The sequence below is a fragment of the Natator depressus genome, chromosome 3 (genome assembly GCF_965152275.1).
Source record: "Natator depressus isolate rNatDep1 chromosome 3, rNatDep2.hap1, whole genome shotgun sequence".
In the NCBI taxonomy this organism is placed as follows: Eukaryota; Metazoa; Chordata; order Testudines; family Cheloniidae; genus Natator; species Natator depressus.
Genome location: NC_134236.1, coordinates 167,917,188 through 167,943,072, shown reverse-complemented (window position 1 = coordinate 167,943,072; position 25,885 = coordinate 167,917,188). Strand labels below are relative to the sequence as shown.

Here is a 25,885-nt window from a genome sequence, read left to right as displayed (position 1 = left end):
GCATTTTTGGTCTCAGCGCTGGCTGAAACAGGCGTGGGACTGTATGCAAAGAAAATATCTCCTGTCATTTGATTCCTGCTGTATTCAGAGAAACAGGACTTTGTACATTCTTTGTAAATAGGGAATGCTCAAAGAGATACCTGATTTCAACATCAATTTCTCCTCCTAACCAAAGCAACTGCAAGATCCTAAATTTTGGCTATCCGCTCAGATCCAAAAGGGATACCAGAGGCTAAGCAGATCCTTCTCTTGGCACAGGAGAGTGGAGTGAATTACAGTTCAGTCTGTTTGTTTCCCATTTGGATTTCTGTGGGCTTAGTGTGCCTGTACAAAGATTGCATGGTAGGGTGACCAGACAGCAAGTGTGAAAAATCGGGATGGGGTGGGGGGTAATAGGAGCCTATATAAGAAAAATACCCCAAAATCAGGACTATCCCTATAAAATGGGGACATCTGGTCACCCTATTGTATGGCGACATATTCAAAGACTTGCAAGGAGTTTTCTTCCTCCATTATGTGTCCTAAGTATGTTCTCTTTTGAGGCAATGAGTAGTTATTGAGTAGCACTGAGCCAAATCCCAGTGGCCTTAATGAGCCTTTTGCCTGAATTAAAACTGAGTAAGGACTTCGGGATTTGGCCCTGTAATATTTCTTCCTGTAGTAGAAAAATAACATTGATGTAAAGTATAAGTAGTCACTGACACAACAGATTGTTAATTGAGGAGAGTAAAAAACGTTTTTTTCAGAAGTCCCTAACCACCGATCTCTCAGATTCTGTCAGCTCCAAAGAAAGCTTTATATTTGAAATGGACATAATACATGCTTTAGAAAGTACCTAACTATGTAGTTTTTTTCCAAAGCATCACTGACATCTCTCATGTGACTAATAACATGTTTTAAAACAAAGCCTGATATCAAGACACACAGTAGTGATTTGAAACAAGTTTGAGAAATAACAAAACGGATACTTGCAAACAGTGACTCATAGTTGGCTTGCTGACTGTGAACAGTAAAGGGCAGGAGAGGGGAGTTGGGAATATTGGTGTAGCAGGGATATCTTTCCCCACCTAAGACAGCATCACCACCCTCCAGACTAAGTATGTCCCCTGCAGGGATGGGAAAAAGTGGAGCCCTAATTGGGGAAGATGTCTACTGACACTGCTCCACTCCAAAAATGCAGTGGACATTGATGATGGTCAATTTTTTATCAAAGGGGTCAACTGCAGCACCATCTGCACGGTTGTGGCTATCTCTTGTGCAGATGTGCTGATGGGGCAAAGGGGCTTCCTCCAACCTCTAATACACCTGCTACAATTTGGCTCATCTCATTACATAATCGAATGCAAATATCAATGTTGCATTGTTTGCTTTACTAAATCTATCACACCCTTCCTTCCCCCTTTGTGGCATTCTTAGGTTACATTACTGTGTTTATATTAAAACACACCCAATGGAGTTTCTTGGAACAAGTCCCATATTTGTGTAACTAATATTGCTATTATCAGGAGCCAGTTATGTCTGCACACAAATCACTGGAATGTAAATACCAAGATATCAGTGTACAGCATTGCCACAGCTCTCATTAACTACTCAGAGTAACATACTCTGTCTGCTAGTCAGCTTCAGAGGTAGTTTTATGTATGTCTACACTGCAATAAAAGACCTGCGGCATGGCCGCAGCTAGCCCAGGTCAGCAGAGTAGGGTTTGCAGGGCTATAAAATTGCAGTGTAGACACTTGGGCTCTGAGACCCTCTTATCATCATGGGGTCTCAGAGCCCAGGCTGGAGCCCAAGCCCAAATGTCTATGCTGCAATTTTATAGCCTGCAACCTGAGCCTTGTGAGCCTGAGTCACCTTACTCCAGGACTGAGAATTGGTGCTGTGGGTTTTTTGTTGCAGTGTGGTCATTCCCTGCGGGTATGTCTATGCAGCACTCTAAGCCTGGACTTTGACTCAGGTTTATGCTCAAGCCTCCCTTCCATCCACACAGATATTGGTCTGACTTGGGGCAGGACCTGGATCCTGCTAAGGGGGTGGGAAGAGCCCAAGTCCCGTTGTGACGCAGGTCAAAGCCCAGGCATATGGATGCAGCTCAAGTGGGAGTCACCAGATTCAGGTGTGGAGTCTCCCAACGCTATTTCACAAACCCCTAGGGCTGTGCTTCCCAGCTCTTCCATGTGTTGATGGGCTAAAACCACCCAAAACACTTCCAGACAACTCATGCAGGATGGACAGACTTGTGTTCCCACAACCACTATGAACGAAGCCCTAAAGCAGCTACAGCTGCCTAGGGTGCTAGAAATGCTAGGATGCAAATGGCATAAGCCCACAGAAGCTGAAGTTCTGTCTCAGGTTTGCACAGCGCAACATGGATGTCCCGGCACAGTTGGGAGGTGTGGGTTTCCCATGCAGTGTGGACACTCAAATATGGGCTTGGAAACACTGAGTCTGCAGGTGTGGGTCTCAGAGACCCAAACTATGCTGTGTACACTTACCCTTTAGGGGAGAGCTTTTTCTCCTTCAGAATGCTGTCTATCAGCACAAATATTAGTGACAAACATAGGAGATCCTGGGGATACCACCCTAGAAAAATGCTTGATGAATCTCTTTGCTTTGCAGCATTAGGTATTTTGTTCCCCAGCTCTTCTAAGTTAACTTCCTTGTAATACTTGAGAACTACTTCCTTTAGGTGGCTGATGTGAAACAAGATCCTGCATGCTTCCAGGCTGCTGCAGAGGAATAGGCAGAGATAGCATCCCAGACCTTTGCTCTGTGATGATGGATTGGTCCAAATGGATGCCAGACAGCCTTGTGCTTTGGCAGCTCAGTTGTGCAGCATTTGGCCACGAGCGTGCCCATGTACTCAGGAACATGTGTGACTCAGCGGAAGATACAAATGCAATTGAAGTAATGGCAACATTTGCCAAGTTAGACTGTTTGTGTCATAGCGGTATTCACACAGAATCCTCTGGGTATTACTGAAGAAATGTAAATCAACAGACATTGGACCAGACTGAAACATACTCTCCTCTTTCATGTTGTTGAAGGAAAGCTCTGGTAATTATCTGGTAGATATTTTCTTGAGCTAGCTTTCGGTTAGCAAAGTAAGATTTTCTCTAAGTTATTTTTTTAGAATTTGTTTAGCAGTTTTTAAAAGACCCCATCATTGTTTCAGTGCCTCCATGAAGTCCGTGTCCCTGTTTTCTCTCTGTGGGTGCTGCCTTTTTAAGGATACAGCACTTTGCTTCCCAGCAGAGCCAAGTTTAAACCACAATAGGAGTGGCTTTGTGGTTAGACAACACAGGGGGAAATTCAGAAAGCTTCAAAGGTGACATGCAGTTCCATAATTTTCTATTATCAATTAAACAGTTCTTAAATGATCCTTTTTTTAAAAAAACCTAAGGCTTATCTACTTTGAAATCTGGCAATTTTCCATGCTTTCTAACAGTAGTTTGCATCATTATATTGTCAAGATGTGAACTTTCTAGTAGATTGTTAAATAAAAGAATAGTTAAGACACGTAGTTGCCGGAATCTCTTCTATTCCACTGAATTTTCTTTAAAGCTGCCAGCAGTGCCTGTAAGCCCATGTTGTTTGTTGTAGCTCTGGAGGAGCACATCATTCTAACCATCCTTCCAAAGAGGATGATGACAAGTATGTATGCTGACAAGCTCCATCCCTCTTCAATTTCCTGAGTGTAACGGTGATGTTCCCCAATTTCATTTGGGAAAGCTCTTCAGAGGTCAAAAGCCCTGTCCGCCCTGGAACACTGGATCATGCAAGCTGCAAGTTTTCAGAAACTGATGTCAGCTACAGTTCTGCTGCATTATGAAGGAATATGCTTGAGAACTGCTTTAGACATCATAAAGCAGGAAAAATGGTTCAACCATCTCATTCCCCCTTGCAAGTCATCTTTTCTGCACAGCAACTTTACACAACTGTTGAAGGAAGGAAGTGAAGAAAGTGGATTGTCTTACTCAGATAAATCATACCAACAACTCTCTTAGCTAGTAAGCCCCTGTCCTCATGGCTTGTAACAATGTTTGAAACAACTTTAAACACAGATCTGCTCTAATAGGATGTATGTTCATATATACAGCACAATAACACTGTGTTTAGAACTATGTTGGGATAATTAGAGCATGATTTCCACTAGCACAGTAATCTCTAATGCCATCTTATCCAGGTTCTAGAGTCAAACTGTACTCAAAATGGCACTAGCCACAACCATATATGAAAAAGATCATCACCGTTGAACATGCCTGTAGTTAGCATAGTTCTGCTTCCAGTAGGAACTAAATAGTTTTATCTATACTAGCCTTTTCTGGGATGTCTCCAACTATTACAGCTCCTCTGGTGGTAAATATGGGAGTGCAAGAGTAGTTAGGCACAGGGAGCCAATGATGTTTTTTTACCACTGCATCCTCTAGATCTTCTCTGAGCAGATCTAAAAGACAAAGTGGTAAAAACATCACTGCCCTGTCTACACTAGCACTTTCACTGTTGTTACCACCAGTGGATCTGTACAGTTGGGAGATTTTTGAAGAAAGATTATTATCAACACAGCCATGGCAGATCTGCCTGAGTATAAAGCGCTGCAGATTTACATGACAGAAAGTGAGTAACGACTCTGTAGTATTAGAACATCTTGTTATTATTATATATTATAGGTAAATATTATGTGTTTTTAATGGATCTCCACAGCTGACCACAACACTTCAAGGAAGCCACTGTAACGTCTCAGGTTGTTAATGCTTGGCTTTGAAACGCATTTCAAAACTGGTCTGAAATATGCAACTCATCTCAACGCTCTTATTTTTAAACAAACATTGAAAAACATCCAAAGGAAACTCAAACACAAAATATTAACAAACAATGGTAAGAGTCTGGCTTCAACTGACTGAAGCTAGGAAATGAATACAGGCTGCAACTCTGTACTGTACTCTTGCCAGACCTAGGTGTAGCATTGGTAATGGTGCTCTTACCAGGGGACCTGCATTTTGAAGAGGGATTGTCTTCTACCATGTGTGCTAAAATACTATGTTAAACTGAATAGCATGAATCAAAAACATTAAGGAGCCTCTCAGCCATAATTAGGAATTTCCTCTCTTTATTGATTTAAGCCACACTTTAAATTTGGTTTCAGTATAGCTGATGTGTATGCAAACATCAGAGACATGGACAGAAAAGCATATCATGTGTAGTTCCTTGATTGAGCCGCTGAATGGGAAGGAGCAGGATAGTACCTAGCAAGACTGCTGCCTGAACTTGTGTTTATATCATAAACCAAATTCATCCATGACATAAGCAATCACAACTCCCACTGAAGTAAAAGGGAGATGTACCCGCCCCGTCGGACTAAATTCAGCTGTGCCATATGTATCAGCTAAATCACGAGGCAAACTCGCAGCCAAACCAGGGCTGCCCACTCAGGTGCTGCAGTGAGTCAGCTCTCCAGCGTGCAGCAGCACCTATCCCCGAGCAGAGCATGGGTTAAATGACCCCAGGGTCAGGTATTTCTGCAACCTCAGCAGAGCTGCAGATCAGTCTAAGCAACAGCGGAACCCTCCTGCTGCTTCACAGCACCCCAGACTCCAGCGACTCACAGCCTGCTCCTGCCCTCACCTCACTCCAGCTTTGTCACCAACCCACTCCAGCCTTGCCTCCGCCTCCTGATTCCCACCCCACCTCAAACCCTCAGGCTCCGACTATCTGGTTTGGACCTTCTTCGCGTATCTGGACCCCGGCTTTGGTACCACCTTGGCTTGTTTTTGCAATCTAACCACCCAGCTTCGACCTCTGGCCAGCTCTTGGACTCTGGCTACGATTCTGATCCTGGTTTGTCTACAGACTCTGATCTTGGTTTTGACCCTGGCCTGCCCCGGATCTTGGCCCAGGCCCAACCTACGCCTAGCTGTGACCCACACTCCAACCTTAGGCCTGATTATCAGAGGCAGCGCCTGACAAATACTGTGGTGGTTTTCTTCTGATTTAAAGTGCATTTTGGTCAGCAAAGAGGTTAAGAAGGAGCCATTTAGTCATAATTAGCACATCTGCTTCCTGAGGAGAAGCATTTGGTGCCATTTTTTAAAGAGAGAGACTATGGTAAACTGCACTTACAAGCTGGTTTTCAGACCAAGAGGGAACACACATCTTCAGAGCTTTCCCCAAAGTCTCTTTACAAAGCATTGCAGACGTCATTCCATCAGAAGCTGATCAGTGCACAACTAGTTATTTCCTCTAGACATATTTTTCCATAGAGAAACTCAGAATTTCACTGGAGGAACGGGTGTCTTGAGGTCCAAGCATCATGTTTAAAATACCTAAACTACAAGAATGCACAGGTCCCTTCACTGCTATACGAAATGGATTCCATGCAGTTTGACATGTGCAAGTCTTTCAGTAGTTCTGTCTGCTCTCTGTAGGTGTTTATAACCAACTCTTTGTAATGATGCAGCCCAAGGTCTATGTTCAAAGATGTATACACATTTAAATATACAACTATTGCAACTGCATATGTAAACAGGCAAATATAACAATACTCGTTTGTGCACACAAATTGGATGCTACAAATACAACTGTACAGCTGCAAGACAAATGCATACGGTTTTTGCACATTGGCCTTGGGACATTTGTATTTAAAAGTTTGGCCCTTAAGATCTCAAGGCACTTTTTGTAAGTAATGTAGACTCTGAAGCAAAATTTTTCCTCTCCTCAATACTGTGCAATTAATTTGCCAATCTCCTTCCCAAAGGTGGCTGCAGTTCAGTACTATATGTAGGTACTTAGTCTGTTAAGTATTTTAGACAAGATGTAAAATATTATTTAGTGAGATTTTGTTAAATTGATAGTTTAACATTTTCACTAATGGATACGGTTTTACCTGCACAAAAATTTCAAGATTCGTGCCTCACTTAATTGCCTGCTACAAGTTACAATGAACCATTTTCACACAAAAATGTTCTCAGTGTCATAGCATAAAAAAGTCTGTTGCCTGCAAAAAAAATATTTTGTATTTAAATGGCTTTTTGTTGTTATGAAAAAATAGCCAAAAGTTCATGGTGAAACTACAAAGTATTTTACTGTTCATGAAATGCGAGAAATGCTACTTTCCCCTGGGCTTGTCAGCATTGCAGTCATTAAAGATGTCTTAAATCAAGAAGGAACTACTGTCTAACAGTTTCTTTGAATAACATTAGTATTAAACACTCATCATCTCTATAGTTAACAAGTCTGAAAAGCCAGCATCAAGGAATGACCTTCATGCTTTATTACCAACAGATTGTTGACAAAACTCCTCAAGCCAACTGGATGCAATATACAACCTGAGAAAAAAACAAAACAAGAACGTGTGCATCAAAAAAGCCAAGCCCACCTTTAGGACCTCTGTTGTCTGATTAGCCATGGGAAAGTCTGTTAACAAATATTCCCTCCCTCTTTTGGAAATAAATGGAAAAAATGAAAGATCAGAATATCCACCCTTTCCTGAAGTAGCAACGGGAAATGCTTCCAGGAAGTTTCTGCACATCCTTTCTAAAGATGAGAAATAGGCAGTTTTACCAAACCATGGGCTGTGCTCTACAGGGTTATAATGAAAGTGGTCCAGGGGTGGCATGCAAAAAAATAAAGCCTCCAGGCTGCCTTTATTTAACAACTAGGGCTACCACCCTTACTTTTAACAAGGCACGGAGGCCAGCTAGTCAGCGACGGATTCCAACACACTGGCTTGGAATGGCGTGGAGAGACTGGAGAATCCCAGAGACGGACAACCCCAGAGACTCGTGTAGGAAGTAACCCAGGGAGGTTTTGTGGGGAAATGGTCACAGAATTGGAGCAAGGCTCGGCGTGTTTTGGTTGGAGCCCCACAGAGCTGGTGGTGGGCAACGCTGCCACCGATAGGGCCCTGGGTTGGGACCCGGTGGAGAGGGCGGGCCCAGGTTCCCCTATCCCGGCCACCAACCAGACTCTGGCCACTAGGCTGCACTGCCCTGCCCTGACAGTAGAGGACTTAGCATTGACTCTGGCCATTGGGCCACACTGCCCTGAGAGTAGGGGCCATAGTACTGACTTTGGTCACTAGACCAGACTGCCCTGATAACAGGGACTGTATCATTGACTCCAGCTGTCAGGTCGTGCTGCCCTGATCACAAGGGTTGTCGGACTAAGGCCACAGGGCCACGCAGCCCCGAGACTGGGGGCAGCCCTACAGACACAACCATGGGGCTGGAATACTCCCCCCACCCCACAAAGGGTGACGGGTGTACCAGCCCCATGACACAAAGTCATTTCCCATCCATGGTTTTAAAAAAATATATGTATAATAATATGGCACAAATTGGGTATACATGGGGCCTGAGAGAGAGAGAGAGAGAGAGGTTAAAGGACTGGCTCAGAACAACACAGCTTTCTGGGATGTGTCCTTAACTCATTTTAAGTGAAACCAGATTCAGCTAAAACATTAATATCAGTATTATCTTTCCTGTCATGACTATCACCAAAACAAACTAAAAATTCAGTCATTTCTCACCCTTAACAGTTTCTTATCAAGGTAAAATAGCCTCTGCATAAGTCATCTTAAGGTCTCATTCTTCTCTGTGTAGTCATCATTTTTGTTTCCAGCCCTCAATGTAAAGCTCCTATGCCTTTTCATCCACATAGATCTGCTCAGCTGAATATACTAATACCTCTTTTTAAAATAATTTAAAAGATATGTCTCATAAAAATAAAATCCAGTCTTGCTGTTGTAACTATTGGTGGATGTGTTTAAACAGTTTTCTAAATTTAGGATTATTTTAAATTATTTGTGGTTGCATTATGATAAATCCACACATGTACCTGATACCACTTCATATGAGAATTTTTCTCCATTTCAGGCAAGACTGTAAAGCTCAGGCTGAATTCTGCCCTTTCAGTGGTGTTGCTCTGGAGGAGTAACTGCTGAAGACAGTGGAGTTATTCCAGATTTACACTGATGTACCTGAAAACAAAATTTGGCCTCTCAGCTTTGATTCACAGTCCTTTTTATTTAACCTCCACTGCTGTGATGAAACTATATGAAGAGATTTTCGGTATGAGTACTAATATATATGTTGTGATCTAGGAAAGCAAGAATATAACTTGCCTTCTACACCCACTATGAAACTCTGAGGATCCCACTCCCAGAATAGCTCATGAATCTGTATCAAAAGCACTCCCAAGCTGGGTATGGATACCTTTTGGAACCCATCAGTGCCACTCCAAAATGGCACAGTGAGACTCTGGGGCCAACAGGGGTTCAGTTTTGAGTTGGCATGTAATTCCCTGGCATGTAATTTGGGATGTAGGCCAAAGGACTGAGACCACAGAACTAGGAATTAGACCTAGATCTCTTAAATGACAGTACTGATTGAGCACTCAATGAACCAGATCATTGCAAATCACTCTGCTGAGGCAGAATAATCACACATTCTTGAGTGCAGATGAGCTATTCTTGGTTTTGGAGGAGATGTAACATTCAATATATTAAACTGATTGCTGAAGTATTCATGAAACAAAATCTGCTATTCTTGGCAAGTCAAGAGCATCACCTACTGTGTTCCTCAGGTGGCAGAAACTCTCAGCTTCACTTCGCACTTCTCTCACCTTAAGAACATGCAAGACAACACTCTTGATTTTGCCATGAAATATAGAAACCTGTTAATTGGCTTTTATGAGATTACATATTAATTCATGATTAGGAAGCAGGGGGGTATATGAACACTGAGGTGGCAAAATTTTCAGATGACAAAGTAATTTAGTTTAGTCAACACTAGAGAAGACTGAGAAACATCAGAAGGGCCTAGTAAAGCTTAATGAATGAGCAGCATGGCAGTAGATGAAGTTCAGTGCTGAGGAAATGACACTTACAGCAAGGTAATGCACAGTGCACGAGTAGTTCAAGTTATTCCTTCTGGGAATTCCTGCTCGGTCCTAAATAAACTGTCATCATTCAGGGAAAAGATTTAGATGTCACTGTAGATCATTCACTGAAGATCTCAGCTCGGTGTCAGCCACATTCACGAAGCAAACAAAAATATATAAATCATAGGACAAAGTGAAAATATTAAAGTGCCATTATATGTCAATATACACCCTCACCTTGAATATTGTGTTTAGTTTTTATAATCAGATCTCTAAAAAACAAAACAAAAAAACAAACCACCAGAAAACAGAAATTCAGGAGGTCAACAGTACAGAACAAAAATGACTAGAGGCATAGAATGACTTCCACATACAGAAATATTTGGAGGAAAAGAATAAAAGAGGATTTGATTAGGTATATATAATAAATGGCACGGAGAAGGTAAACCAGGTGTTCCTACACACTTTATCATGATACAAGTTTGAGGCAATATATTAGAATTTATGACAGAAAGTTGGGTTTTGTTAAAAAAAGAAACCCACTTATTTGTGGAACTCACTGCCCCAACATATCATTGTCCCCAATAAGTCAGCAGAATTCTAAAACAGGACAGTCATTTATAAGGATGACACCATCCACAGTTATAGGGCAAAAAAGTTATAAGGGATATTAACTCTGATGTTTCAGGGTATATGTCAAGGTCTTACTGCCTGGGATTAAGAAGAAACTTCCCCTAAAGTCAGATTATTCCATGGTTGTCCATTATGGAGATTTTTGCACCCTCTGAAGCAGATGGTACTAGCTAGAGCAGGGGTGGGAAAACTTTTTCCCCAAGGGCCACATTGGCGTTGCAAAACTGTATGGAGGGCCAGGTAGGGGAGGCTGTGCCTCCCCAAACAGCCTGGCCCCGCCCCATCTGACCCCTCCCACTTCCCACCCCCTGACTGCTCCCCTCAGAATTCCCCACCCATTCAACCCCCTGTTCCTTGTCCCTTGACCGCCCCCTCCCGGACCCCCCCCGCTCCCTGTCCCCTATGCACACCCCGCCCCCTGACAGGCCCCCCGGGATTCCCATGCCTTTCCAACACCCCTCTGTTCCCCATCCCCTGACTGCCCCCCCCAGAACCTCTGCCCCATCCAACCAGCTCCTGACAGGCCCCCCGGGACTCCCACACCTATCCAACCACCCTCTGCTCCCTGTCCCCTAACTGCCCCCCGGAACCCACTGGCCCCAGCCCCCTTACCATGCCACTCAGAGCAGCATGTCTGGCAGCCGTGGCACCCGGCTGGAGCCAGACATGCTGCCACACTGCCCTGCAGGAGCGTGCAGGCCCGCCGCCCAGAGTGCTGCCCGCACGGCGGCGCAGCTGCGAGGAACGGGGGACAGTGGGGGTGGGACCGGGGGCGAGCCTCCCCGGCGGAGAGCTCAAGGGCTGGGCAGGACAGTCCCGCGGGCCACAGTTTGCCCACCTCTGGGCTAGAGCCAGCATACCTACCTAGAAAGTCTGTTGATTTGAACCATATGGCAAGTCCCATATTACTACCCGCTAATGTAGTGGGATGAAAGCATGAGTGCTACTGGGGATTTCAGCTTTTTTCCTTTAGCATATGCGCAACATGCCTCAGATGGCACATGACCAGGATTCATCACCAAATTGGTTGGATCACTAGCCTCCCCAGCTTGGGCCGGGTACTGATGGGGAATGCGACATGAACGCTGATCCATGCCCCCCGGAGTTTCAGCTAATAGCAGGTAATCTTGCCTGAATGATGGTTAATAAACTAACTGCTCCTATTTGTTAACTGTGCCACTGCAGTCAGCATTTTTCAGAACTGGCTTCACACAAACCAGAAATGATTAAAAAAATTGGTATAATTCAATTGGTATAATTAGAGTTGCATCAGAATTCAGATTCTGTATTTTCTTTCATATTACTTAAGTGGCATTTCTGTCCCAGCTACAGCAGGGGCACGCATATACTCTCTCTCTCTCTCTCTGCACAGTAATACTAGGCACTGTATTACAACATATAAATGTCCATTTTCAAAGGTAAGTTCTCCATGACTTAAACCCAACTCTGCTCTCAGATTCCCTGGTACTATTCTTGCCAGTTTATTGGCAATTGCAGTCTGGAAGAATTCCATTATTTCCACACACCAAATACAATAGAGGAGTTGAGGAAGGGTGGTGGTGTCCCCTCCAGCGCTGGGTGTTCCTATTTGAAGTTCAAAGCCCGTTACATGGCAGCTGACTGGGAGGCTTTCCAAAATCTACAGGAGGCTGGGAAAGAGTCCAAAAAAAGCAAGGAGTGTCCCAGCTGAAAGAGAGATCTGGCAAGTACGTATACTTGAAATACACCCCTCCTACAGTCATCATTGCCTTAACAGCCACATTGCTCTTATAAAAGAATATTTACTAGATTTCCAGTGTGCTTGACTCAGTTGACCTAGCCAAAGACCCTCTAAAGAACAGCTGAACAATCCTTTCACCTTTTACATTACAGTACTTCTATCTTTGTCTTCCATCCTGGGTGTTGCCAATAACAACAGCTGATTTGTTCTAAGAGCTTGATCCTGCAGCCCTTGGTAATCCCTCTGAAGTGGGGTTATTTGCACGAGTAAGAACTCCTCATATGAGAGTGAATTTTATAGGATCAGGACCTACATTTCTTCCTGAAGTGCTTGCAACACTTTATTCCCTGCCAAATCCAACTTCCCACTCTGTCCAGATGCTGCTCTTACATTCAAGCTCAGTTTCCTGCAGCTTTGGTTTGGCTTATTTTTTGCTCTTTCTTTTTCTACTTAATCCCTCAATTTTCTTTTACCATATTTTTCTGGCTCTAGAGCTTGTGAAAGAATTTCTGTAGTCAGACTTTTTTGCAGGACTCCTAAACTGCAAAACTAAATGTATGGCTCATGGTTGAAAGTGCTGATCTGTGAACTTGGTAGAGCAGAGGAATACAATCCATGTTTACCTTAAAATCCAACCATTCTTAGCATTACTACAGAGGGTGAACTAAAACGCTTTAAAAATAAAAATGTCAGAATCCTAAATTAATGCACAGACTTATAAATCACAGGTACATTTTAAAACTAGTTCCTCCTATACTTCATACACAAGACCAGAGTTCAGGCCCTTACTATTCTGCATTTCACATCTACAGTGGCTATAACAATACTTAAGGGCAATTTAGAGAAGGCAGTCTGCTCCTGATTTGCTTTATATATTAGTTAGAGGCCCAAATAAGGTATTGGGGTCCCAATATGTCAGGCACTGTGTATACAGAATGAGAAAATGGTCCCTACTCTAGAGAGTTTACAGTGTTAGTGATGCAACTGTAGCAGGAAAAAAAAGTCACAGAAACCTGGGGATCTGAATTCATGTCTTGATAGGTCAAAAGCCTGCAAGTTTACCTTTAAATTATAATACTGACTTCTCTAGAGCCTTTCCTCCCAAAGGAATGCTGTACCATACGCTGAAATGAGTCTGTGGCCACCTAGCATTCCACGAATGTCCCTTTGCATACTCAGCATAATATAGGAATGCAAAACTTTTGCAGCACCAGGGGGCCAGAACTAAGATCTTCTTGCTCCAAAAGCCATATCCCTTCTTGCTCCAAAAGCCATACCACTTGAACTAAAGGCAAATCTCCATTAGCTGTTAGCAGTATCTGGCCTATACCAGAGTTGGGCAGCTCTAATTCTATCCACTAGGAGCTGTATATCTACCTGTAGTCAGTACATTTCTTGCTCTAAAACCCTCCCAACTGCTTACTGGTTCCTTAGCTAAAATCCCATTAGTGGCTGTTGCTAGAACTCCTCCTTAACAGGTTACATATTTCTTAAGTGACTCAGAGAAAAATATGTCTCCTCTTCATTAGGGATGTACAAATAAATACCAGTCATACTTTCCTGAGCTAGCTTATCTAGTCAAGTGTTGAGGCATGATGGCTCCTGGTCATTCTTTCAACAGGTTTCCCCACTGACCACAAAGGAAGTGGGAAATCTTACCCCATTTTTTTTGTTGAAGTTATAGTATTTTATATAAGTTATTTATGACAAAGATTTTTGAAGATATCTTGTCTTAGGATAGATTTTTACTGTCTTATAATATCTATCAACTTTATTATGAATCATCTAAATGTTTCCTTTGAAGCCAGGGATATAGCATAATGCTTGGGATCTTGGGAACTGCCAGTGTTTAACATGTATTTGTTGATAGCATTTCCTTCAGGAACTTCAGGTTTCCGAGCCATTCTTTAGATTCCATTACTGGATTCCTCCACATCCAAAACTCCCAGGAAAGTTAGGATCTGGCTAATCTTTGATTTAATTATTCCCCTTGTTTTGTCAGTAGTTTACCTAATTTACCCTATCTTTTCCCCACCTCTTTAAAAGCTGAGTCAGCACTTTCTTAAAAGAAGCGTCAGCAGCCCAGCACACCAACAACCCTACAATAACAAACCAGCATTTGCAGTTAAGCACATACTGCAGAGAAGAATGTATTTTGCTTAGGAAACATTTTAGTGTGATAATAATAATGAAAAAAAATCTTTAAAAAAAATCATTACAGAAGCACTGTGTAAGCAGGGTCTTGTTTCCCACCTGACACCATACAAGACTCCAGGTTCTTCAAGACTGTGTCTACACTTACCAGTTTTGCTGCTTTAACTGTGTTGATATAGTTAAAGCAGCAAACTCCACCCAGCCCCTCCCAGCATGGATGCAGTTGTGCTAGCATAGCTTATTCCAGTTTCACAAAGCAAAAAAGGATAGCAGGACAAAACACCATTGTATTCATATAACTGCCTCTACAATAGGACTTTTTACTATGTTGGTTAAATATATATATCACACTCCTAACCGACATAGTTATGCCAGTAAAACTTTTTAACCATAGACTAAGCCCAAGTCTTAACTGGGTCCTTATTCACAAAAGACACCACAATCTCAGAATCACAACTCCTGGGTTATGGTCTGTTCATCCAAATTACTTTCTATAATTAAAGTCCTCCCAAAAGTTCTTCTCAGAGTCACCCTTCCTTAGAGCTCTTGGTTACCCAGAGCACTATACTGCCACTGTTACACCTTCTCCCCAAGGTTGGTCCCACTCAGGGCTCCTGTCCCAACCATACTAGTATACTACAATTGCAGCTCAACCCTCTCAGATCGAACAAGTCTGTTCAAACCCCAGTTTTATTCCTGAGAACTACTTTCTCTTTCTTCCAGTCAAGTGAGTTAACAAGCCAGCTGCAGAAGAGGGTCAACACAAATTCAGTTAACCCTTGCTTATCCAGCTTCAGAGCCACTACTAATAAGGTGAATGTTTGTTAGGCTAACACTGCCAACTTGTTCATACCAATCTTTTCCCTTATCAGAGTATATAGAATTGCTCTAGTTCAAATGTGAGTGTAACTTCTGTTATATGGGTTCAGCATTTCAAAGTCATAAAAGCATCATGCCACCTGACTGGCCTACTTTTCATTACAAAGAGGTTTCTCCAAATATAGATCTGTTCCTCCATCCTACCCTACACAACCAGCTAAGTTTTCCTCCATACTTATGTCTAACTTTTCTATTGTTTTCTTATTATTTGGTACCATTATTTCTAAACATTCCAAATAACTGCAAACACAATTTCCCTACATATTCTTAAAGAATCAATCCCAAATATCAGTAATAGTAATTATTTGCGGGAAGAGGATCACAAAGTTAGGGAGCCCAGACACTGATGTGTGAACTTTCCTGCTGCTCTCAAGCTACTACTAAGAAACTTGCCACCCCTAGGTATGTCTTTACTTGAAGTATCAGCTCAAGTTCAAGTTAAGTCCTCTTGAGGTAGCCTAGCTCAAGTGAGAATGATCACACTGTGAGAGAACACTCACGCTACACAGAGTGGTTGAGTTAGCTGATATGTTGTGCTAACTCAAGTTTTAGTCTATACCCCACAACTGCCGGCCAACTCGAGTTAAAAGCACCACTATACTTTAGTCAAGAGTTTTTGTGTGTGGACAGGACTCGAGTGAGGCACAATGCTTGAGTTATAACTTGAGTACATTCTGCAGCGAAGACAAGCCCTGTGGCATATTGGGCTGATTATTTAACTTCTTTTCCCTCTTGATCACCTCACCTGAAGGGACCAGCCATTACCACTCCAAGGCTCTGATTCTGCACAGACTTGCGCATATGCTTAACTCTATACACTGTGAGTGATCTGCAGGGCTATGCACAGTGTGTAAAGTTCAGCACATGCATAAAACTTTGCAGGACTAGAGACTAACTTGTACTGGAGCTTCATTAAACTGCTAAAATAATCTTAGCAGATATCTATGGACTATGTTCTGAAGTGACTTTTCAATTTGTAGTTTTCCCCGTCCCCAGAGGCCTAGCGAAGTCTCTTCTCCTTGTTAAGGACCACTGATACACAAAGCTTCACTTCAGCCATTTTCACTGTACCTGTTTCCTCAAGTTTTTGAAATAAAATAAAAACTCACCTTTGAGCTCAGATCAAGAACAGATACTATCAGCCCAACAGACAAGTTTCTCAGAAGATTATGTGCCTCCAAACAAGGAACAATGGAAATCATTTTGCAACCTAAATGTGTTGTAGTCTTTTCTACAAGCAAAAGCTGTCATGTAACATACTGGTGATACAGATTCTCTAGGTGATTCAGATGGTAGTGATGCAAAATATTTTCTAAGGGTATGTCTACACTACAAAATTAGGTCAATTTAATAGAAGTCAATTTTTAGAAATCAATTTTATACAGTCGATTGTGTATGTCCCCACTAAGCGCATTAAGTTGGCGGAGTGTGTCCTCAATACCGTGGCTAGCATCGACTTACGGAGCGGTGCACTGTGGGTAGCTATCCCACAGTTCCCGGCAGTCTCCGTTGCCCATTGGAATTCTGGGTTAAGCTCCCAATGCCTGATGGGGCAAAAACATTGTCGAGGGTGGTTTTGGGTACATGTCGTCAGTCGCCCCTCCCTCCCTCCGTGAAAGCAACAGCAGACAATTGTTTCACGCATTTTTTCCTGGGATACCCATGCAGATGCCATACCACGGCAAGCATGGAGCCTACTCAGCTCACTGCTGCTGTTGTGAGCATTGTAAATACCTCACACATTATCCTGGAGTATGTGCAGAACCGGGTTAAGAGACGCCAGCACAAAGACGATTGTGATGAGGACATGGACACAGACGTTCCTGAAAGCACGGGCTGTGGCAATTGGGACATCATGGTGGCAGTGGGGCTGGTTGATACAGTGGAACGCCGATTCTGGGCCCGGCAAACAAGCAAAGACTGATGGGACCACACAGTGTTGCAGGTATGGAATGATTCACAGTGGCTGCGAAACTTTCACATCTGTAAGGCCGCTTTCCTTGAACTTTGTGAGTTGCTTTCCCCCACCCTGAAGCGCAGGAATACCAAGATGAAAGCTGCCCTGACAGTTGAGAAGCGAGTGGCGATAGCCCTGTGGAAGCTTGCAACGCCTGACTGCTCCCGGTCAGTTGGGAATCAATTTGGAGTGGGCAAGTCTACTGTGGGGACTGCTGTGATCCAAGTAGCCAATGCAATCACTGACGTTTTGCTATCAAGAGTAGTGACTCTGGGAAATGTGCAGGTCATACTGGGTGGCTTTCCTAACTGTGGCGGGGCGACAGACAGAACACATATCCCTATCTTGGGACCGGACCACCTTGCCAACCAGTACATAAACCGCAAGGGATACTTCTCAATGGTGCTGCAAGCACTGGTGGATCACAAGGGACGTTTCACCGACATCAACATGGGATGGCCAGGAAAGGTGCATGATACTTGCATCTTTAGGAACTCTGGGCTGTTCGAGCAGTTCCAAGAAGGGACTTACTTGCCAGACCAGAAAATTACCGTTGGGGATGTTGAAATGCCAATAGTTATCCTTAGGGACCCAGCCTACCCCTTACTCCCATGGCTCATGAAGCCGTACACAGGCAGCCTGGACAGTAGTAAGGAGCAGTTCAACTATAGGCTGAGCAAGTGCAGAATGGTGGTAGAATGTGCCTTTGGACTTTTAAGCGCTCGCTGGTGCTGTCTGCTGACTAGGTTAGACCTCAGCGCAACCAACATTCCCATGGTTATTGCTGCTTGCTGTGTGCTCCATAATATCTGTGAGAGTAAGGGGGAGAGGTTATGGCGGAATGGGAGGTTGAGGCAAATCGCCTGGCAGCTGATTCTGAGCAGCCAGACACCAGGGTGATTAGAAGAGCACAGCTAGGTGCGCTGCGCATCAGAGAGGCTTTGAAAACCAGTTTCATGACTAGCCAGGCTACAGTGTGACAGTTGTGTTTATTTCTCCTTGCTGCAAACCCGCCCCCTTTGTTGATTTTAATTCCCTGTAAGCCAACCACCCTCCCCCCTTCGATCACAGCTGGCAAAGGAAATAAAGTAACTATTGTTTTGAAACCATACATTCTTTCTTTATTAATTTAAAAAAAGTGAGATAACTGACGAGGTAGCCCGAGTGGGGTGGGGTGCGGTGCGGGAGGAGGGAAGGACAAGGCCACATTGCTTATTGTAGCCACACTACAAATCAAAACTGTTTGAATGACAGCCTTCTGTTGCTTGGGCCATCCTCTGGAGTGGAGTGGCTGGGTGCCTGGAGCCTCCCCCTGCCACGTTCTTGGGCGTCTGGGTGAGGAGGATATGGAACTAAGGGAGGAGGGCAGGCAGTTATACAATGGATGCAGCGGGGGTCTGTGATCTTGTAGGCTTTCCTGCAGCTCCAACAGATGCTTCATCATGTCCATTTCCTCCCCCATTAGCCTCAGCATCGCCTCCTGCCTCTGCTCTTCGTGCTCACTTAATGCTTTCCTGGCCTCTGCCACTGAATGCCTCTATGCATTAAGCTGTGCCCTATCAGTGCGGGAGGACTGCATTAGCTCGGAAAACATGTCATCGCGAGTGCGTTTTTTTCGCCGTCTAATCTGCGATAACCTCAGGGACGGAGATGATAGCGAGCGCATAGAAACATTTGCATCTAGGGGGAAGATTAAAAGGGAGAGTAAAATTTAAGATGATACATTTCTGAGAACAAAAGGGAGACCTCTTTTACAGTGAATCAAGCAATTCACAGCAGACAGCACATGTGCTTTAGGTACAAGGTCACATTTTGCTTTTTATATTGAGCACCTGCCGGTATGGTGACACATCACAAACAGCTGGGCAACAGAATTCGGTTTCCAGGCAGCCATGGTAAGCCTTTTGGTATGTGGGGTTGGCTTCTTACGCCTTCATAACATGTGGGAATGGTTTCAAACTGCAGCACCATCCTTTCCCATAGCAAGCAAGCAATGCCGGTTGAGTTTCACATTTAAAAGGAGGGGCTGCGGTTTTCAGATGGATGTGCAGCATACACCTCCCCCCACCCCACCGCGTGGCTATTCTCCGGGATGATCCCTTTTAGCCAAGCGCAAACAACTCAGCATGAACGGGGTCCTTTTACTGTTCCCTTACAAAAATTCCCCTATTTCAACCAGGTGACCATGAATGATATCACTCTCCTGAGGCTAACACAGAAAGATAAAGACCGAATGTTGCTTGAATGCGACCAAAACCCAGGACCATTCGCTGCCATGCTTTGTGCTGCAATGATTCCAGACTACTTGCTACTGGCTTGGCGTGGTAAAGTGTCCTACCGTGGAGGACGAAATAAGGCAGCCCTCCCTAGAAACCTTCTGCAAAGGCTTTCAGAGTACCTCCAGGAGAGTTCCACTGAGATGTCCCTGGAGGATTCCCGCTCCATCCCCAGACACGTTAACAGACTTTTCCAGTAGCTGTACTGGCCGCAAATGCATCCCAATTCTTCAGGGCAAATCAAACATTAAACACTATTGATTTTAAACCCTATACTGTAGTTACAAATGTGCACTCACTAGAGCTGTCTTCTCCAGCTTCAGGGTCGGGGATCCCACCTTGGGAGGGTATTGGCTCCAGGGTTATGAAAAGGTCCTGGCTGCTGGGGAGACCAGATTCACCACTTGCCTGCTGCACATTCTCCTCCTCCTCTTCCTCATCCACAAAATCCTCCTCCCTATTGCGTGAGACTCCCCCCTTGCAGGTGTCCACAGACAGTGGTGAGGTAGTGGTAGGGTCCCCCCCCTAAAATGCCATGCAGCTGATCATAGAAGCAGCATGTATGCGGCTCTGACCCGGAGCGACCTTTTGCCTCCTTTGTCTTTTGGTAGGCTTGCCTGAGCTCCTTAACTTTCACATGGCACTGCTGTGTGTCCCTGTTGTAGCCTCTCTCCACCATTCCCTGTGCGATTTTGGCATATAGATTAGCATTTCTTCTTTTTGATCGGAGTTCGGCCTGCACAGATTCTTCTCCCCATACAGCAATCAGATCCAGTGTCTCCCTTTTGGTCCATGCTGGAGCTCGTTTGCAGTTCTGGGGGGACTGCATGGTCACCTGTGCTGCTGAGCTCGCCATGCTGGCCAAAGAGGAAATGAAATTCAAAATTTCCCAGGGTTTTTCATGTGTACCTGGCTAGTGCATCGGAGTTCAAAGTGCTGTCCAGAGCAGTCACATTGGAGCACTCTGGGATAGCTCCCAGAGGCCAATACTGTTGAATTGCATCTGCACTACCCCAAATTCGATCCAGCAAGGTCGATTTTAGTGCTACTGCTCTCACCGGGGAGGAGTACAGAAGCCGATTTTAAGAGCCCTTTAGGTCGACGGAATGGAGTTGGTTGTGTAGACGCATTCATTTTAAAATTGACCTAATGCGGCTAAATTCGACCTAACCCCGTAGTGTAGACCAGGCCTAAGTGTACAGATGATGCAAAGGATCAAAAATATAAATGCTGAGGAACAGCACAAAAAAACCCCAAACCCAGACAGCTTAAGTAGTGGGCTAGATTAGGGTAATTATATTTGGATGGTGGTAAATGTAGAATAAATATAGGTGCAAAATAGGTGAAACAGCTGTGAAATGGAGAAGCCACAGCAGCATCAACAGTATATTGATTTGAAAAGAGATTTGAAATCCCTATAGAAGAGCCTGTGCCAACCCCATGCTGCTTCAATAAAGAAAGCAAACACAATGCTGAGTTATTAGGTTGCAGCAGATTGAAGAAAGATCAAAAGCTGAATCTGGCAAATCAAACATAAGAAGGTATTTTTTCTGTAAACGCAGTGTTTTAGACCTCAGCTAGTATATGGCATGTGGGGTGATCAAAGTTAAGGACAGACAGATTTTTCCAAAGAGTAGTAAGCATTTTAGGGTAGGGACCTCCACCTTCCTTTATGTTTGTATAATGCCTAGCACAATGAGGCTCCAGTCCTGCATGGGGCCAGTAGGTGCAACTGCAAAACAAATAATAATAAAGAAAGGGTTATTAGTTAATTATCAGGGAAAAACTGGCTAAGAACTGCAGTGGTCCTATTTTCAGCTACATCCTGGAACAGATAGGTGACCAACAGCAATATAGGTAACAAAGAAGCCATATACAAGTACTCTGTATTATATATGCAGACAAGAACGTACACCATACATCAAATATTCTAATTCTACAGCTAGCAAGTACAAGCATAAACTGTTTAAGGTGATAGTTGTTAAGCACTCAGATACTCTGTTGATGGCTGTGGTATACATACTTAGACGAAAGACAGATAAGATTAGATACACAGTCATAGCTACTAAATCCTCTTTCCATTTTTCTTTCAACCCTTGTAAGCTACAGAGGACCTCAATCAGCAAGGGAGATTGTTCAAGAAGATTAATGTGTGGCAAAAAAAAAAAAGTTTGTTTTCTTTCTTGGCTTAGACTCTTTGGAAGCAAAGGAATAGACAAAAAGTGGAGTGTAATATATTTGAATTAGTCAGCAAGTCACATTATAAACTGAATATTGGGGGAAATCCCCTTTGGACATCATAGACATTAATATGGCTGGCACTCCTGAAAACACTGGTAGTCTATGGGTTAAAATGCTGAAGACTGTGGTTAGCTGCCCATCCATTGGGGCTTTAGTTTTAAGAAGAGAACACTCCCAGCTATGAACATGACGATTAAGCCTGAGAGCAGCAATTGCAAACCAAGATAAGTAGTAACCAGCTGACACATTTCCAATTCAGAAATATCCTGAAACATAAATTAACAACATATACAGAACAAAAGTCTTTCTTCTTTAGCAATTAAGCTTTTCTCTTGTTATTCTACATACAGAGAACTAAATCTGCTGTGAACAATTCAACAATCTCAGGAATATATTTCTCAAAGGTCAGTCAAGGAGGAAACTGTGCTTTGAGAGACTGATAAGCATAATATATCTTCTAAAACAGTTCCATCCAACCAGGTGATCTGTAATTCACCTCTGTGTGTTGTTAGCACAGCTTGGTACCACTATTTTTGTGCACTAACTACATTAAGAGCAGCATGTTATTGTGGGTTTTTTTTTTAAATGACTCAGGACCAAAGGGATCAGTTTCAAAACAAAATTAATTTGCTGCAAGAAGGTTCAGCTTTAAAGGCTAAGTAAATTTGGGATCTGACATAATCCACACCCTTTAAAGAACTCTGTTTGTGTTTGTGAAGGGCTACACCCTCACACAGGGCTAGAGGAGGCTAATGAGCTCTTCTGGGCCTGTAGTGTGCTAACAAGGCACACCTGCAAGGCATGTTCAGCTTGGAGGAAGAGGTGCTTAAAAGGGGAAATTTTCTAGAGGAAGGGGTGGTGAACTGGAAGAAGGCTACTTCTGCCAAAGAATGAGGGTAACAAAGGTAGTCTAGCTGAGGAGGAGAAAGCTGTGGGACATGCCACTCCCGGAGCCATCCTGGCTGTCAGCAAAACAATACACCCCAGAAAGAGGGGTAGGAGATAAGGTCTATTATTACCCTTTTGCAGAGACTAAGAAACTAAGACAATAAAGTCAAACATCCAGGGGGTGTCAGAGACTAGCCCTCATTCCAGCCAGCCCCAAATGTTTCCAACTGGGGTAGAATAGGGTAAATGATGGATAGTGGGATTTGGTGGGGTGGGTTTAGGGACACCCCACCACACACTGTTCGAGAGGATGATTCTTCTTCATGGCAACCTAGCTGTAGTGGCTGAAATGGAAGGCTTCTCTGCAACAATTTCATTTAGAAAAAAACTGCTTTTACTGGTAGAAAAACAGATTAATTTCTTAGATCTGCTCTTTTGTATATGGGCATGAGTGGACATAAAACAGAACTGACTTCTAGAAAGGGAAAGAAGAGGACACTTTCTGATATGGAGCCTTCCGTACCAGTCACCACCAACACCTGATGAAGGTATTGTCTCAAAATCAGTACTGCAATCTTTTGACCAAAAGCAACCACCTAAAGGGATCCAGAAATTAATAATCCCAATTGGTAACTACATAGTGAGAAATGTAGTCCAAAACATCTATGGCCTATAGAAAACAGGATGATATGCTGCCTCCCAGTTGGCAGGACAAATACCTTCACAATAAAGATATCAGTTACTCTAAAGGATGCTGGACAGTTCCCATCAATGGTAATCCAAGTTGCACCAAGTGATGCCAATGAAAGAAGATTTTTATAATCAAAATATCATGTCGGGGAGCTGGAAAGAAAACTGAAAATGTGGTTAACACTGGATCCCTTGAGAGATCCTTCAGGGGCCAAACATCAGCAAAGAAAGTAGGAGACTGATACTGGAGACCAATTTATGGGTGCACCAGTGATGCAGTAGACAGAGGGGTTGAGATTCACAGAGTGCCGGAATACCATTTGAGATGCAAGACTATTTGGGGTGAGAAAGTCTTCACTTACAGCAGAACTGGTTCCAACCTGGTTGGTTCAAAATTGCCAGGGCTTGTTAGGTGGGCTTTAAATTATGTAGGAAATGAGAAGGGGGACTTTCTTTAGCCCCAAATAATCTGAACTATGCCTTGAAAAAAACCACACAGTAAGATATCAGAGCCAAGTTTTTAGAAGCAAACTCCGTTTTTTTCCTTACCCCCACTCAGACAGAACTTGCTGGTACTGACCAGCCAGCAGTACTATTAGGCTGCTTTCTTTGTAAGCATTTTAATGTGTAAAAGGAATTTAAAGAACAAAACTCCCTATTTATTAAGGATGAAATTCACTGCTGTGCAGAGGACGTGTGCAAGACCTATGCATCACTCTCACACAAACCTTAATTTGGGGGCTTAAGTGGGACTTAAGTGCTCCATAGGTCCTGTGTTGGCCCTCTGCACAAGGTGAATTTCATGTTAATTTTTTAACATAATATGGCATTCTGGTGGTAATCACTAGCACAGATGCACCCATAGAGTTATTCAACGTGAGAGAAAATACATGATAAAGAAATTGTCAGGATGATATAAACTATCTAGTGTACTGATTTTAGGGAAATAAAAGCAGACATGTTAACATAAATACTTCACTGTAGTCTGTGGAGCAACAGTTGTAGCATCCGTGGTACTCCTGTCTTACCAGAAAAATGGGTAACTTACTTTAATAGAACCGATACCAAGGGAACATTACTCAAGATCTTAAATTAGAGAAGACAAAAAGATTGAGATTTTCTAAATTATTTAAAGAGATGGATCCAACCCAGATTCTTGGGGAAATTCAACTTGTGGGTTTGACCAGTCTCTAATCATGTGATCTCATTTTTCAGCAAGTGACAGTGGACTTCAGCACCATCTATTAAGAAGCCCACTCAAAATGAGGAAATGTTTGAATAGCTAGGGTAATCAAAATGACAAACCTAAGCAAAGAGAGATTACTACTGAATTTATGAATTAGTAGGTCCATTCTTATGTTTATATTTTACGGAACTGGTGACTATTCCAGCATAGCATCATGTTTAAATAGAAGAATAATGTCTGTTTTTGAACTTTTAACTCTGTTCCAGTCTGCTGCTGTTCAGTCTTCTGCTGGCACTTCCTCCCTTCTCTTCTCCCCTCTCTTTTTCACTCCCTACATTTTCCCTGTTATCCAGCTTATCCCCATTAAAAACAACAACAGCAAACAAAGAAAAAGTCTCTAGACCTAAGAAGACATTTGCTAGACACTCTGACCTCTTGTATGTTGTATCCCTTTCCCCCACCCTTTGTCTGTCTTGTCTGCTTCGGTGAGAATTCAAGGGGCCAACTCACAAGCTTAAAGTTAAGGACATATGTAAGTCTCTGGAGGATTGGGGTGTAATCTGGAGCAGTTACTGTATTTCTATACATTTGTAGCGGTCCCAGTATAATGGGGATCCAATCAAGGCATTTAGGTGCTACTGGAATATAAATAAAAAAGATTACGGTGCACAGAAAATGTACATAACCTACAGAAGTGCAATCTCTCAGGCTTCTGTAGGAGAGATGTTTTTTTTCTTCAAGTGTCTTCTACACAATTATCTCATCTCAAAACCACATAGTGTGGCTGGAGACTGCATGAAGAACAGGTCTCTACTGGGTTGTCAGCAGGGATCTCCTCAGAGCCTAAATTCTCCAATGTGAGCTAATGAAATGAGGGAACATTTCAGTTGGAAGGAACTCCCTTCGTAGACTGTCAGTGCTATCAGCTGAGGAAAGGGAGGGAGGTTAGTATTAAGCATCTTCTGGCACTTTCCCCACCACAGTTGAGAGCCCTGCTTCCATTCCACACCCAATCCTGCCCAGCCCTGACAATCAAACCTGGTTCTCTCATGTAGCCTTACAGTGATTACATGCTACGTTATTGACCCAAACATCTTATTTGCTTACAATCTGCCAACAACACGGAGATTTTGAAGTACACTCTGGTTTTCAGCTGTTAGATAAATATCACAAAGTTTAGGCCGAGTCCATTCTAGCAGGAAAGAAACCATAAAACAACAAATATCAGAGCCTACACAACACAAAAAGTGGGCCAGAGTGAAAAGTAAAAGTAAAGTATGCAAGTGTAGTGAGGAGGCGTGGCCTCCCTCAGAAGTGAGGAGGGACCACAACAAGCTCCTTGGTGGGCTGAACCAGGAGAGTCGTGTCTGTCCCGATGGAAG

General features: G+C 43.3%; 1 protein-coding gene across 1 annotated transcript in view; it reads right to left on the bottom strand.

Moving 5' to 3' along the window:
• INTS7 (integrator complex subunit 7) overlaps positions 1-25,885 on the bottom strand; it is a 130,411-nt gene that overhangs the window by 85,372 nt on the left and 19,154 nt on the right. The gene's annotated exons all lie outside the window — the stretch shown is intronic.